Below are 15,954 nucleotides of genomic sequence, written 5' to 3'. Positions count from 1 at the left end.
CGCCGGGGAATGAGATCGTCTGCAGTCGCGTGGCTCGACTGCACCCTGCAGTCAGGCCATCTCCACCGTCCGCTGTTGATTCAACGGTATCTCTGCCAAAGTGACTCACAGCCTGCACAAACAAGGCCCATCACAGCCCAGATCCAACCGAGAGGTCCCCTTGGTGTTGCCGTTCCGGCGTTCTGAGTCTGAGCTGTCATCCCCTCGTCGAGAGCCGTGTCGTCCCCACCCCCTCGTTGAGAGCCGCGCCGTCGCCATCTCTGCTCCGCCTACCGCGCCGTCTCCATCCTCACGCCGAGGACCGCGTCGTCGCCGTACCCGCGCCGAGGGCCGCGCCATCACCGTCCTCATCGTCGAGGGCCACACCGTCGCTGTCCCGGACACTGCCGGCATGCAGCGTTTCAGCCTTGCTCACCTCCTTCACGCCTTCCCCTGTGCAAGCTCGAGGTCATCTAGCTGCAGACAGGTTGCGGTCCCAAGAGCTCAATTTCTAGTGCTATAGCGGCAACCTGCATGGAAAGGGACAGCGACAAGAAGGCGTCGTGAAGGCTTGGAGCAGCAGAAACCACGCACGGAGCAGTGCTAAGATCTGTCCTATGATGCCTGCAGTGACACTTGAATTTGTTGATTGAGAATGTTGTATAGACTGAACATTCTGCTAGATGCGATGATTGAATGTTGCATTGGAATCAGTTTGGAAGAAGATTATCAACACAAGCTGATCGATATTATTTTTCGATTGAATATTGCATTGGAATCAGTTTGGAAGACGATTATCAACACAAGCTGATCGATATTATTTTCCAGTGCTCTAAAGAATACCATTGTATCTTTCAGTTTAGGTCCCGTACGCTTACTAGGGAATGACCCCAGGAAGAATTCCGGGCCGGATCGTTAACTTTCATTTATATTAGCTTTCTAGGGCCGGAGTCGTTCATGGCGTCGAATCGTCCCAAACGAACGGATCATCACAAATCTGATTCAGCCATACAATCGATCTGTTCCAGATGCAGCTCTTGCCGCACAGGCTGTCGTCTCTCTTGCCGTGCAGCAACATCGTCGCCTCTGCCGTGTAGCAGCCACAATACCTCCCCCTCGAAGAGGAGCCAGAGCTTGCCATCGCCACTTGGCGACCTTGCCATGTTGTATCTCCTCGCTCGCGTGGATCCAAACACCAAAGACCGGCAAACGGCGGCGCTAGGAGCGGTTGCACCTTGCAGCCTCCTTGAGGTTGAGGACGCGCGTCGCAGCATTCTTGAGCTGGTGGGCCGTGCTGCTGTTGGGCTTTGTGGAGGGGTGTAGCAGGTGTTGAAGTCTGGTGCAAGCTGGGCGCTTGGATGGCAGCAGACGGCAAGGATTGACCGATTGCTCAGAGCAGTCGTTGAGGCTGACTGCAGAGGATCTCGTTTCGCCAGCGGTCCCTTCCGTCTCCGATGGCCTGCGGGACGTCGCGAGGGGGTGGGGATCGCTGGTCTCTTGCGGCGCCGGCGAGGCGATGGCGGCGGTGTCGCGGCGGAATAAATCCTCTCGGACTCTTCCTCGCCCCATCGGCGCTCCACTCCGGCGATGATGGCGAGCCCATGGAGGTGGTGCTCCCCGTGTGGAGTCCTTGTACAGGAGACCGCGCAGACTGCCGTTCTGTCGTCTCCGGGGGGCGACGGTGCTGGCGGCGTGCTTCGTCAAGGGTGCGGAGATGGCTGCGGGTGATGCGGAATGCGGGAGTGTGGATCGAGCTCGAGCTTCCATCGGCGTGAGTCGACAGCGAGCTTTGATTCAAGATCGGAGGAGCTTGGGGCACGTCCCCGGCCGACGCTTCTTCAACGACGGAATCGTCCCGGCCTCAGTGTTGGGCAACTACTGCAGCTCGATAAAGCTTCTATGCGATGGAGTTCCTCCAGATCTGGGCGGCGGCGTGTGCTCCTGATGCTGGAGATGGACTGTGGCGGCGTTCGTCGACGAGCACGGTGGCCAGGGTTAGGACAGCTGTCTCTGTTTCCTGTACCTTCGTATCTGTATGTGTCTGTGTACATTCTCCTTATCTAAGTAATACAGATACATTTTATCAAAAAAAAAAACAGCATAAATTTTAAAAACATGGGCTTCACTAAAGATATACATCAATACAATGAATCAGCCATATCCTCAAAAAATTGCAATTTCTCACTCGACAAGGCAACGAAACAAGATTGAATGAAACTTGAGCCCCCCTAATCTGGGCCTAGTCACTACCAACCTACACTACTTACAAAAACCAACTATACTTTTTCCCTGTTTTTCATCCCTGTGTATAAGTACAAAGTTAGATCAAACTTGTGGCCTCAGTCAGCCACTCAGCTGCATGCAAATATACAGTTAGATAGCCTTGTGACATCCTGGCCTTCATTCTATATGTCCTACATCACGCTGCTTATAATCACAATTTATGGTTGTGGACTCCATGGGGGAGATTCCCTTGCTACTCCACCTGGGGTATGTGCTCTTCAACCTTTGATGGAAGCCTTGTGTATTGTGCCAGCAGACTCCCCCATTTCTCTTTCTATGCGATCTTATTGTATTTTAGTATCTCAAGCAATAGATAATGCAGTTGTCAATGGGGGTAGCATCACAAGTGTGGAGTAAGCTGTGGCGATTCAACACCATGTGCAGAATCCCTTGCTCTTTCCAACTCATTGCGAAGAAAGCAACATGTTAAAGCAGAAGTGACTAACATAAAACACATCTTCTTCCCCTTGTTCCCCTATTTTGTATTCACCTTGTTATATGTCAGAAATGTTCCTTGTGGAATTCGAATTTTGTTGTAGACTTGCCATTGAATTCATAACAGAGTTTGCTTAGTTCCTGTGCTAGAACTGGAGCCCCACAGTAGAACACTCCTGTACACAACAACAACAACAACAATTACCTTCTTTTTGGGTTATATGGACCTGCTTTGTTGCCCTGGCCACGCCCAGGCAGCACCATCCCACCCTAGGTGCTCAAAATCAGATGCCTGGGGTTGCTGCCTAGTGCCTAGGCCAGGCAGCTTTCCCATGGTCTGAACTATACAGGCCCAAAATTAGCCAAAAACAAAAGTATAGACTTCCAAAAGTCCTTGTAAGCAAGGAGGCTTTCAAGTCCTTACCCATGTGTGCTCATTGTTCACAGTAACCACCTACTTTTACTGAGATCTAGGAAGTTTCTTGCTTTAGTTATATGCATGAGCTAGTTCAGGTTTTATAAAGGAGTTAACAAAACCATCCTGTAGGATATTCACAGCTAAAAATGATAAAAGGTAGCTTTCAACTATATCAGGAATATGAAACGTATCTGACCTATCTTAGCATATGGATGTTTGGTAGCTATCTTAGATAGGACCTTCTTAAAATTTGGTCTTGCAAAATGTGTCCGCACCTGCAAAAACAGCTTATCAGTACAACAAAAACAAAAAGATTTTTCTGCCAAGCGAGTTGGGGTAGGAAAAAAAGAAAGAAACAAAAAAGAACAGCATATCATTTGGTACCAAATGACAAGTTATTCCACATATTTTCTTAACCTGTACTACAATGAAGTTTTAACGCTTTAGGATGTGATGCATATTGGAGTGCTGGAACTTACTTTAGTTCCAGAAACTATATCAACGCCATTCTTGGCATGGTTGAGAGCTTGTAGCATCGTAATGAGTGCTGACCGGGCATCCCCTTCCTCATAAACACTTGTGAGATAGTTGTGCATCTCAATGATATTCTAGTATTGAACAAGAGCATCTGTAAGAACAAATTTGCAAAGGGAAAACCAAATAGCATGATTTGTAAAAGATAATGGCTCAATGTACATACCCTCTGATCTAGTTCAGCAATTTCATTCATGACCCCTTTAAACCAATCAAAAGACCCTTGTTCACGTGTCACCCAATAAAAGTAAGCATTTGTTGTCTTCAGTACCCTCTTTGGTTTTGAGGTAATCCTCATGAGGGTGTCAAGATCAACATGTGCCTTGCTGCGACCAATTGGTGGGTAAAGATCGCTTGAAGCTTCCTGCAATTTTTACGTGAATAAATTAATTACTGGTCTAGTCTGGTATTAATGAGGACAAAATTTTGAATAGATGACTAACTAAACACAAAGAAAACAAGAATTTCAATCATTGTTAATTCCTAGATCACAAAACAGAAAATAAGAGGCCAGTTTTTGTTTTTTTATATATAATATAAGAGGCCAGTTGGAGATACGAGAAAGATCACTTACTTCCTCTTCCTCCATTTTGATGATGTTATTGAGCAGGTCTTTCAGTATGCTAATAAAAGGTGTGGCACCAATTCCTAATCCGACAAGTAGTAAAACATCATACTTGCTGTAGTCCTGTGCAGGAGAACCGTATGGTCCATCAATCAAAAGTTTTGGTAACCTGCATTTCCCAAAAAAAAACATGAAGCCCCAAATAGAAAAAACATATTATTAAGTGTTGAGATGCATATAGGGATTTAACATACGCTTTCTTAGTTGTCTCGTCTGCTCGAAGAAGGCCACTTTTCCCACCCACCGGTGGCTCACAAGCCGCTGAGAATACCCGCTTGAGCTCCCGTGTCCAGTCACCAAGTTGTCGAACATGAATGCTTAAATAGTCATCCCCAGGTGCTGAAGTAATGAGAAAGGATGCCTGAAAGAAGAAACAAGTGTTTAACATATTCTACTGTCCAGACTCCAGAAACATGATTTTGTGAGCTAGCTCGAGTTTAGTTACAAAGAAGATCCACACACCATTCAAAAGGTGAAACTGCAGGGCATTGAACAAACATATACTGCCCGCTCTTGTAACGGAATGTGGGAGGTTTAGACATCTGCAATGTCAAAACATTACCAGGATATATAGCCACCTGCAAAAGAACCATGGGTCAGAGGACTGTAAACAAATTAATACTCAGATTTCTAAATATGTGAAGGTTACCTTCAATAACCGGACAGAGTAACTGCCCGATCTGAAAAACCTCAGAGTCCTCTCCCCTACATACAGACCAACAGGAACAGCAAGATACATCCATGTCTGTACAAAATAAAAGGATATTAGATACTTAAAAAGTTACTGAGGTCCACAGAGTAGACAGAATAAAAAATGAAGGTTAGCTCACCGTCTTTTTGTACCAGTCGTGGATAAGGTATAGACACTCTCCATGAATAACAAGTGCTATGTACACAATGATGAACAAATGATGGGAGTACCAGAATGCATTGAAGCCAGTTAGTTTGTCAAATGGCCTTGGAAGCTTCACCAAGCTACGGCGGAACCACCTTGTTGCTAGAGTAAAAGCGATAAGCATACACACAACCATGATTACCCCTGATATGCCCTCCACTCCTTTTACCAGAGCTAGATATGTTGGTTTATTTTCCCCAAAGTATTTGCGCAGCGGAGCATACTTCATCTCTGATGAACTAATGAGCCGTGGAAAATCACATACAAGGTGGTTCCCTGCATGAAGAACAACACCAACCACAATTGCTGCTGCAATAGTCTGCCATTACAAAACAAGCAAAAGAAAAATTGTTCTTTTAGTTATATTCTTGGTCTGGCTGAATCACATGTCACATGTATGTCCTTATTATGAAAAACCCTTATCAGGCACCACTAATGCCCCCATTATACTTATGATTAATTTTTTGTTACATTCACAGCCAATAAGAAAAGTCAGCCATGAGTTGCCTTGGCATGGCATTGCCTGACTTTTACTTTTAGCTAAATTGCTATGATCAAATCACAGCGCACGTACAATCAAATGGTTTTAGCTTATCGGTACCTCCTTTTAACTGAATATCAGGCATGAACATATTTCCATCAGCAAAATCACGTTCTTTGTTAGCTGAAGCTAAGCGGCAGGCAGAACACTGGCTACCTTGTGTGCTGATCAAGAACAATATTGAGTGAATATGATCTACCGTAAAGGCACAAAATGACTATTTAATAGGGTTAACACAATCTAGACTATGTCCCGACTGTAGGAACGTTAAATAAAGCTTTCAAACAAAATGCATGGAGGAACAATCCATCAATTGAGCTGTATATCTAATAGGTATAGTACCTAAGTCTCTTTTCGAACTGCTGGACATATGTGATAAAGCAGCCCCACATGTGACAACCATGCAATGCAAGGGACAATTCATTTAACCAATTTTCTTGAATCACATTCACGTGAATTCAGAACGATCGGCATGCGCTATAGAAACAAAGTAAAGATGATGAAAATGTGTAACATATCTCAAACACACAACCACTTGTAAACCCTAAAGCTGTACCACGGAGTCCACGACCCTCCAGCCCCCATTTTGAAGGGGCAATAAAGAACTAATTTAAGTCTAGGGCTAACCTTGTGAAAGTTTATGTTGTCATCGAACGGCAATGCTCGTGCAGCTTTTGTATTCCGCAGCCAGGTGATAGTGTTGCGGCATACAGGCAAGAGAATAAGTGCCATGTTCAGTTTGAGAGTCTCTGCAGCACCTTTCGCAGTTGTGACACAGTAGCCCATCACATCAAAGACATAACGGTTACGGTACTGAATGAACTTCCAAATGAACAACCCAGCCATTATTCCAATCCACACTGCAAGCACCCAGAGACGTTTCCAGTTGTCCTCCAGATAGTAGTTCAATGTGCTGCTAATTTTTCGGATAGGACTTCTTTTCCTTAGACCAGCAAGGTTCTGGCTTAGTGCCTGGCTTGTGTAGCTCAAGGCCTGGCTGTAGTTCACATAGGTATCCTTTTGCAGTAGCAGTGTCTCCAATTGCCAAAGCTGCAATGACAATAAAAAGCAAAAACAAAAATTAATATGTCACATAATTGCACTCTACATCCCTAACACCAGACCAATTTGGGAAAAAATAACTATAGAGCAATTTTCCAAAGATGTTTGTTTTACAGGTTTCAACCAACAGGTCATTGATCAGGCACACACACACACACACACACACACACATATATATATATAAACGTAGTGCATTTAAAATGTGGTGCATATGATAATTTAGTACTGAAATTAAAGAGCAAAACTACAAAAACCTTTTAGAATAATGTGCAGTGAGGATCTCCCTAGACAAAAGGAAAAGCAAAAATATCCTTGTTGACTTCAGAGAAGTATAACTGCTCAACTGCATAGGTATAGCTTCAGATTCAGCATAACGATTAGATATTTGATAGCTAACTTTATGAATGATTCTATGCTTACAGTAATTTTATTTATTAGCACATAAATATGGTCGCGTCTAAGTGAATTAACAATAATAGTTCATAGTGTCATCTCCTGAGAATCCATAATTACACTTCTCAGGAGAAAAAGAAGCAGGTTAACCATACACGTCAATCTAAGGGACAAAAGTCAAACACTCAACCAGACTGCAGGTGGTCCCCTCAAGATTATAATTGCATCTGGTGGCGCACATGGCTCCCATATGAGCCCACCATACATGCCACAATCTTGTAGAACATGCACGCAATAATTCCATTGTGAAAAGGTGGGACATGAACTTGATTCTCAGACTCTCAGTTGTACTCACATCTGAGGACTGGAATTACACGAGTACAAAAATAGCAATACTGCATAGGATTATCTGAAAATAAAAAAAGATGTGTTACTTTGTTCAACAAAATATAATTAGTACTAGACACCTAATAGAACTATTGGCAGCAACTGTTATGACTGTTGTCCTTCAAGGAATGGCATCTAGAGTTCTAGATACCTAGTCTTGCATTTGACAAATGCAGCCATTTGGGACTAAATAGAGAAGCAGATGGTTGAAAGCGGTACAGGAAAATCCCGTACCGACCAATACATTCTCCGTAGTATAATACTGTTTACTTTTTTATCAAAACAAGTTGTCATTTCGTGATTCTAGCAAAGCCGTTTTGTACCCTTAGTTATTTTGATAAAAATGGGAAAATCCCATACTGGCTGCTTTTGTTTCCATATTAGCACTTCATACCGTTTTCACCCCTACCATAATGCTTCATTTGAAAAAAAAAATCTAAGTCTAAGATTCAGTATGGATGGTAATTTGTATCTTTTTTGATAGGATTCATTTTGTTCACTAAAAATTTTGTATTAGATATGAAACATGATCTTATATCAACTGAAAACAATCATCATACTGTGTGCTCTGCCTTGCTGAAGAGTAAAAGTAGAGGATGGATGAAAGTTTCGCCATACAGATGGTTATTTAAATATAGAGATTTTTATCAAGAATTCAGATTATTTAAATATCATGTTGATGAGAGTGACCTGTAGATTTTTGGTCCCCGCAGCTGGAACTTGGTGTCCTCATCAGATTTTACAGTAGCTAGGAAACAATTTAAGCTGCCATGGCTAGGCTCCCTCGTGTAATATGAGTGCTGACAACATAGATGTTTTAGTTACAATATACTCCTACAATGTGCTGGCTAGAGCTAAAATACTTTTGCAGTTTTGCTACTAGATGCAACCTCAAGTGAACCCATGTATAATGTCTTCAGATATAAAGATCAAAGAGTCTCCTTAGATGAAGTCAGGTGGTTAGTGGTTACATTTTAAAGAAAGAACGGCTCCAGTTGCCCCATCTCCTTTTATCATGGAAAGAAACTCAACTGCACAGTTAAAAAAAATGGAGATAGAACTCTAAAATGTACATGAGGAGCAAGCACTAGGAGAAATAATAAAATAAGAGACTTCTTTCCAGACCAAATATGAGCTAGATGGTTATGGCCACAGACCACTGCATTCTGGTATGTTAAGTAGATGTGCAGAAGGGAAGCAGGGATGACCAAGATTAGACTGGCATGTACGAAAGTTGGAGGAGATCAGTGGAAGGGTTTGACTAGGCAGGAGCAAGAAAACAAAATCTTCCTTCAGATACTGACCCAGGAATGGGACTCTTTCAATAAAAAAGTTGGTTAACTTTCGCTTTCAATTTTCACCAAATAAGAAATAGTAGCTGGTGAACTGATCAACCCTGTCATGTTGTTTGGTTAAAACAAGTTAATGCAGCCCTGCAGTATCAGTTTATTACTGGACAGACCCAAATACGTCCAGTCAAAACTCTTTATTTTTGTCGCAATACTCAATAATTCAACATTTTGTAGTCAGGTTATTTCTCCTAGACACCTTCAAAATCGGTGCAATATAAGAGTATCATGGAATCAGTTATTTGTCTCAGATCATACACAGTCTGGGATAAAACGACATGCTATGTTTACCTCAATGTAGCCAAGCCCTTCAGGATCAAGTTCCTCCATGATCAAGGCTGCATACTCCTCAGCTTGCTCCTTAAGCCTCGACAATTTATTAGCAGAAGCACTCAGCATAATGATCTGGAAACAAAACAACGGCATTTTTCAATCAACTGATCACCAACCATATATTTCAGTTTTCACACATCGGGGGGGAAAAAAGTAACCCAAACAAACAACCTAGCCTGGCCCTTTCCACGATGACCTCAGTTAAATAAACAAATTAAGCTCTAATCCAAAAGCTCCCCCCTTTCCACGCATCATTTGAGCAGATTAGAGTACTAATTAGGAAGCATGACAGAAATGTCCCCCACCAACTATTGCTTTCTGGCCTCCAGCCTCCTGTAGGCCAGTTCCATCTCCATCAATAGTAAATTTACTAAACACCCCTCCCACGTTTAGAACCAACAATATCGATTGCTAAAAAATACGGAAATGCTATACAACACACATGTATTTTAGAAAAAAAAAACATGAATTTTTTTATATCTATGACGTCTGTGGCCCACATGTCATAACAAACACATAAACACCTCTGCGATCTGTGATTTATCCTTCTATAGAAAAAAAATATTTCTTGTGATCTGTGATCTTACGATTATCCGGAGGTACGATTATCCGGAGGTAGAAGAAGGCCGGAGGCTGAAGCTAGAAGAAGGGTGGAGGCTGTTGGATCTTAATCCTATGGTGCTAAAAAAATTTATATGTTGAAACTACATAAAACATATGGTTGTGTGGTAGTAAGACTCAAAAAATAATGATGTGGGGAGACCGGCCGGTGGTGGGGATGCTTTCTCCGCCAGTTTCGCCGGGATGATGCCTCGATTAGTCGGCAATCCAAGCTACCAAGTCCGTAATCCTAATGCGTAAATCCAGGAACACAAACTTGTAAGGCAACAAAAAAAAAGTAGTACATAACTACAGAAGCATGGAAATGGACAGCCCAGTTATCAAAAGACCCCCAAATAATTGTACGAAAATATCCCCAAACGGGAGAGCAAAAACAAAACAAAAAAATCGCAAGTGAAACACCAAGCACAGCTACGAGGAATTGTTTACCTCTTTCACCTCGGCCTCCGTGATATGGCCATCTGCGTTCTTATCCACCCTGATTAAAATGATAATATATACATATAGAAAAAAACGAAGACACGTTAATAAAACTGAACAACTGATGTGTTCATATAGCGCTAATTTGATAGCAGTTCTCAGATTGCAGAGGTTACATGTCAAAGAAAATCTGGAGGCGCGAGTCAAAGCTGTTGTCGGTGATCTGCTGCCAGATCTCGCGCAGCTCATCCTTGTTGATCTTATCCACCTGCATCTGCCGGCGGCGGCTCAGCGTGTCGAAAAGCTCCATCGCGAACTCCTGCGACTCCGTCATCCCTGCATCCAAAAACTCCAATGCGGTTAGGAACTAATCGCTCGAAGAAGCCTGGGGTTTCTGGAAGGGAAAGGGGGAGGGGACTGAAGCGAACCTATGCATTTGGGGAAGTCGGCGCGGGAGAGGTAGCCGTCGCGCGCGAGGCGGTCGAAGTTGGCCTGGACCTCGATCCAGGCGTTGCTGGCCTTGTTGCCACCGCTGATGAAGCGGAGGCCGCGGATCGCGCGCTGCGCGCCGGACTTGGTGCGGTCGAGCTGCGCGCGGCGGCGGCGCTGTGCGCGGGCCTCGAGCGCGGCGTCGATGCCCGAGGACGGCGCCGCGGCGGCGGCCGGCGGCGGCGGCTCCCCCGCCGCCGCGAGGTTGGCGCGGCTCTGGGTGCGCGTGAAGCGCTTGGTGAGGTCCTGCGAGAACTGCTTGGCGCGGCTGGCGGTGGCCTTGAGCTCCTGCGAGAACTGCAGCAGGCGGTGCGAGGAGGTCCGGCGCATCGCGGGCGAGCGCGACCGCGACGGCGCCGCGGACGACGACGGGGTCGGGTCCGGGTGGCGGCGGGGCGGAGCCGCCGCCGTCGGCTCGACGCTCCGCAGCACAATGTTGTCATCCTCGAGGAGGTCCAGCGTGACCTCGACCAGCTCCTCCCCGTCGTCGGAGCCGCGCGGCGAGGAGCCCGTGCTCAGCGACCGCGGCGTCGTGGCGCCCGAGCCCCATCGCGGGCGCCCCGGCGTGCCGACGCCCGGCGCTCCTCCTCCTCGCATCGGACCACTCCTCCCCGCCTGTCTGTCCTCCTCACCTCCCGGCCGCTGCTTGAAGCAATGAAGCCACCACCAGCACCAAACTCCCTCTGACGATTTGGGGGAGAGAGAGAGAGAGAGAGAGAGAGAGCGAGAAAAGGATATAGCTCACGCAACAGTCCAAGCCGGCGCGTCCTAAAACGCGGTAGCTCGTAGTCACCCTTCACCCCCCTCGTTTTCTCTCTCCCCGACTGCGCGCGCGCGTGTGTGCGTGGAGAAAGAAAGAAAGGCACCCTCGCGCTTGTGCTCGTGCTCAAGCGGAGCGGAGTCCAAAGCTAGCCTGGGGGCCGGCCGCCGGCCGAGCGGAGCGGAGGACGACAGGGGAGACAGGGCTAGCAATTTACCCGGGACAAGCACACAAGGCTAGGTCCAGTTTAGTTCCCTTTCAAAATGCCAAATTTTTTAAGATTTTTCGTCACATCAAATCTTTGCACGCATGCACAAAGTATTAAATATAAATAAAAAATAAAACTAATTACACAGTTTAGACGAAATTCATGAGACGAATCTTTTAAGCCTAATTAGACTATGATTGGACACTAATTACTAAATAACAACTTTGCGCGTCGCTGCCCACGACGCCAGGTTTCTGAGGGGGGCGGGCGGGCAGGCGATCGTTGCTCGGCACGGCAGCTCGTCGTCGAGGCGTACTCGACCTCTTTGGTGAGTGTGGTGACAGCATCATTCAGCCTGTTCGTTTGTTAATTTCAGCTAGCCCAAATCAGTCAGCCAACAGCGTTTTTCTCTCACAACAAACCAGCACCAGCTAGCCCAAACCAGCCCAGAAACCAACCAGCGAACAGGCCGATGGGTTGGTGTTGAGGTCCTGTTTAGATCCCACCTAAAATCCAAAAATTTTCAAGATTTTTCGTCACATCAAATCTTGTGGCACATACATAGAGCATTAAATGTAGGTAAAAAGAATAATTAATTGCACAGTTTGTCCGTAATTGGCGAGACGAATCTTTTAAGCCTAAATAGTCTATAATTAGATAATTTTTACCAAATACAAACAAAAATACTACAGTAGCCAAAAACAAAAAAAATTCCGCATCTAAACGGGGCCTGAGTTGAGGGTGGCGCTCCGTCTGAAGCTCAACAGGCAGCATCTGACTGTACCAAATGGCATAGCCGCATAACAGTGGATGAGTTGATAGTGCTAGTCCTGCAAAGAGCTTTGGAGCGAGACAGCAGGACAGGGGAATGCGTGTCCTGCAAGCGCTGGACATTGCGGATAATCCGCGACAGCTGCCGTGGATCATTTATATATAATATATAGCACTCCTCCTATGTCAACCGCACTTGTTTCGTTCCACATTATTTTGTTCGTTGTTGCCGGACGACACAGTGGCATTTGGCAAGCAAACATTTTCAAGGAAGAGAGAGTTTTTTTTTTGTTCCAACTGGAAATAAAACAGTAAAAAAACATGCTTAAAATGAGATTAAAAGGTAGGAGCAATAAGAAGATCAGGGGGGAAACTGCATATTGACGAGATGAGTTGAGTTGAGTTGTGATGCACCCAATTAATGATCTGCCCTGCCCATTTGATTAGCAGTACGCAACGAACGCCCAATGATTAACCAGCTCATCAGCAAAAGGATTATATACGTGCATCAAATAAAAGATCTCGTTCGTACACCGTCACGAACGTTTCTTAACGTGCCTGAAGAACTCAGCAATGATCGAGCTGCTAGGCGAGCTTGGTCAATGGATTTCTACGTCAATGCCCGTGCTTGATCAGAAGATGAGAAGAAGGCGCGGAAATGTAACCTAGCCGGTGCGAGGTAGTGGAGAACTGGAGAACACCTTCAGCTGGGTGACCAAGTCTATAACGAACTCACGCCTCTTCTAATTTGCGTATGATTTGCTCTGATTTGATTATTGGGTTTCCACCAGCTTCTGATACGATACGATATACAAACGGAGGGGATGTTTTCTTTGCTTTCAGTGGCAGGAGCGCGATTAATGGAAATGATTGGCCGTCCAGTAATCATATAAGAACAAAATTAGATGGGGGAATAAAGTAAAATTTGTAGTTGACCTTAGCTACCACAACCATGTTCCGCATCTGACTTTGCCACGGGAAGAAGACCTTTGGGTAAAGTCATGTGGTGTCCGCTTGAAAAATTCCCGAGAATTATGTCAGGTAGTTCGCCCATGATCTAGCATGTGTGCATGTTCATGATAGATTGTTGATACGTAGTGCAGTTGTCCATGATTAAAAAAATGTTACAAGAACCAACAAAAAGTACGAAGTTGGAATTAGTTTGGTTAATGCTCATCGTTAAAGCTTTCTGAACAGATCACCTAGCTCATGTTTGTGAGTTGGTGCTAAGCTCGAGCATACTCTCTCCATTCTAAGATAAAAATCTTTCTAAGTTTTATATTTTATCCTAAAATAAATAATATTCTACACAGATATGGAACACCGCCTCCTAAGATAACTACCAAATCTAAGAGAGATCCTCCGGAAAAAATGGTACATGCGTCTTTTGCCAAGGTCCTTAATCCGTCTGAAAATTTTTAGAAACTTATTTATTATGGGATGGAAAGCTTATGTAATAAGAGTCAAATGTTTTAAAGTTTGATCAAAATTATATAAAAGGATACTAACATTTATGATATAAGATAAGTATCGTTAAATAAATTATAGAATTTATTTTCGTAGTAAACCTAGTTGGAGACATAAATGTTAATCTTCACTATTATTAAAAATAACAAAAAAATAACCACTAAATATGTGTCTAAATTATCTACAATCTTCATTGTAGAGAATTGTATCCCTAAGTGCTTTTTTAATATATGCTTCAAAATTATCCACTTCTTGTGTTGTTAACTATAGAAAACTAACTCAAGACACACACGCATGATATGTATTGTAACACCCCAGGTGTTTGCCACCAATTAAGCAATGGGTTTGAGCTCGAACATGGCATATTAAGTGATGATGAAGATGTCAAGGTCCAACCTATAGAAACGAGCCCCAACCTAAACTTGGATATTGCACCTTTGCTCGTCTATAGACCCCTTTTTCAAGATATATGCTTGGGTGGTGTGATTGGGATATCTTCATGTGTCTCACATCAATACCCATCTATATTGATCCATGGAAAAGTTTCGTGAAGTTTGGAATCAAGAAGTCACATGAAATGACGAGTTATGTCCTTGCTTGAATTATTTTATAAAGTGAATGGAATTCTCGATCGTCAACCAAATCTTGCAACCATGCCCAAATGACTCTAGATGAACTCTACAACAAAAGTCATGAAAGGTTTATGTTGGGCAAATGCCAAGAAAATGCTCCAATGGATCAAAAAGGATAATTTAAGCTTCATCGTGATCCTACTTTGGTCAAAGTAGAACAGCAGGATCTATACCAGTTTTGAGGTTGGACATTAAATGAAAGTTGTAGTCCATATCATGTAGGACAAACTTTGTTTTTGGACGAAGAGCTAGATCATCTTGTAAGTAAGTCAAATCGAGGTCACAAGATCGAATTTGCTGCTGATTTCAGCACTTAGAAATAGAAATTCATCGACATCGGCATTGACGTCTCGCGTTCTCCAAATTCTGTTAAGCAACTTGACTTGACCCCAAAATGGAAGTTGGAGCTAAGTTCATGGAGAAGAGCATGTAAAAAGATGGCACCAGTTTGACCTCGTTTTCACCATCAATTTGAATGTTTGCTTATCGCTGTCAATACGCTGACACTAGCAGTTTGTGGCTCAATTACCCGCTGTTGAAGAGCTCTAATGACCATGCGGCCTTAATAAAAGTTGGAGAGTAATCAGAGTTGAGCAAACTTCATTTTAGGCCCAAAGTCCAATTCGCACCCGAGACGGCCCAAATCTGCTCTCCATCATGTCCACACCGACGCACGCCACCTGTTCGGAGTTTTGCCTCATTAGGTGACGCGTGTGCTGGACGTGTCCTCCATGCCCGAGCTGGGCACCTCACCTTGCTGCCATGTGTCCTTGCGCCCCTGCATCAATGCTGAGAGCCGAGCGCGTTTCCCTTCACTCGCTCTGGCCCTCCCTTTCTTCTTCCCTCTCGCATTGCCGCTGCTTACGGGCGCGACCGTCGCCGCCATTGCCGGCCAAGTTGGCCGTCGCCTGTCTCCATGGCCGCCGTTGTTCCTTCGTCTCCAGCCTCCCTCCACCCAAATTGACCGCACCACCACCTCCCTCACCTCGCGCCGCAACCCCCGCACCCCTCGCCTGAAGCCACTCGTCGCCGGTGCGCCCTCACCACGGTGCCGCTCGGCCTAGGCCGCCAGCGCACATGGCTGGGGCTCCACGCTCCACCTCGGGCTGAGCCGAGGCCACCGGCGAGTGCGCGCAGCCCTACTCGTGCTCCCCCGCCATTCCTACGCCGCTGACGAGCCTCCTCCGGCCAGAAACGACGAGCTCCGGCGCATCCTCTGCTCCAAATCCCGTCAAGGGCTTCGCGCTCGAATTCAAAAAAAGGGAAGGTTCTTTCTGCGAAGTTGTGTCACATGTGAATAGTGCAGTAAAGGATCTGTTCTTTCGGGTTTTATTTGTGGAAACTTCAGGGTC

The 15,954-nt window shown here is 45.0% G+C and overlaps 1 pseudogene; it reads right to left on the bottom strand.

Annotated features, from left to right (window-relative positions):
- Positions 1-1,362: 1,362 nt before the first annotated feature.
- Positions 1,363-11,703, bottom strand: LOC136519077 (respiratory burst oxidase homolog protein A-like; annotated as a pseudogene).
- Positions 11,704-15,954: the final 4,251 nt, after the last annotated feature.

The sequence above is a fragment of the Miscanthus floridulus genome, chromosome 17 (assembly GCF_019320115.1).
Source record: "Miscanthus floridulus cultivar M001 chromosome 17, ASM1932011v1, whole genome shotgun sequence".
Classification (NCBI taxonomy): Eukaryota; Viridiplantae; Streptophyta; class Magnoliopsida; order Poales; family Poaceae; genus Miscanthus; species Miscanthus floridulus.
The sequence above is the reverse complement of the archived record's forward strand: the minus strand, read 5'-3'. Positions and strand labels throughout refer to the sequence as shown.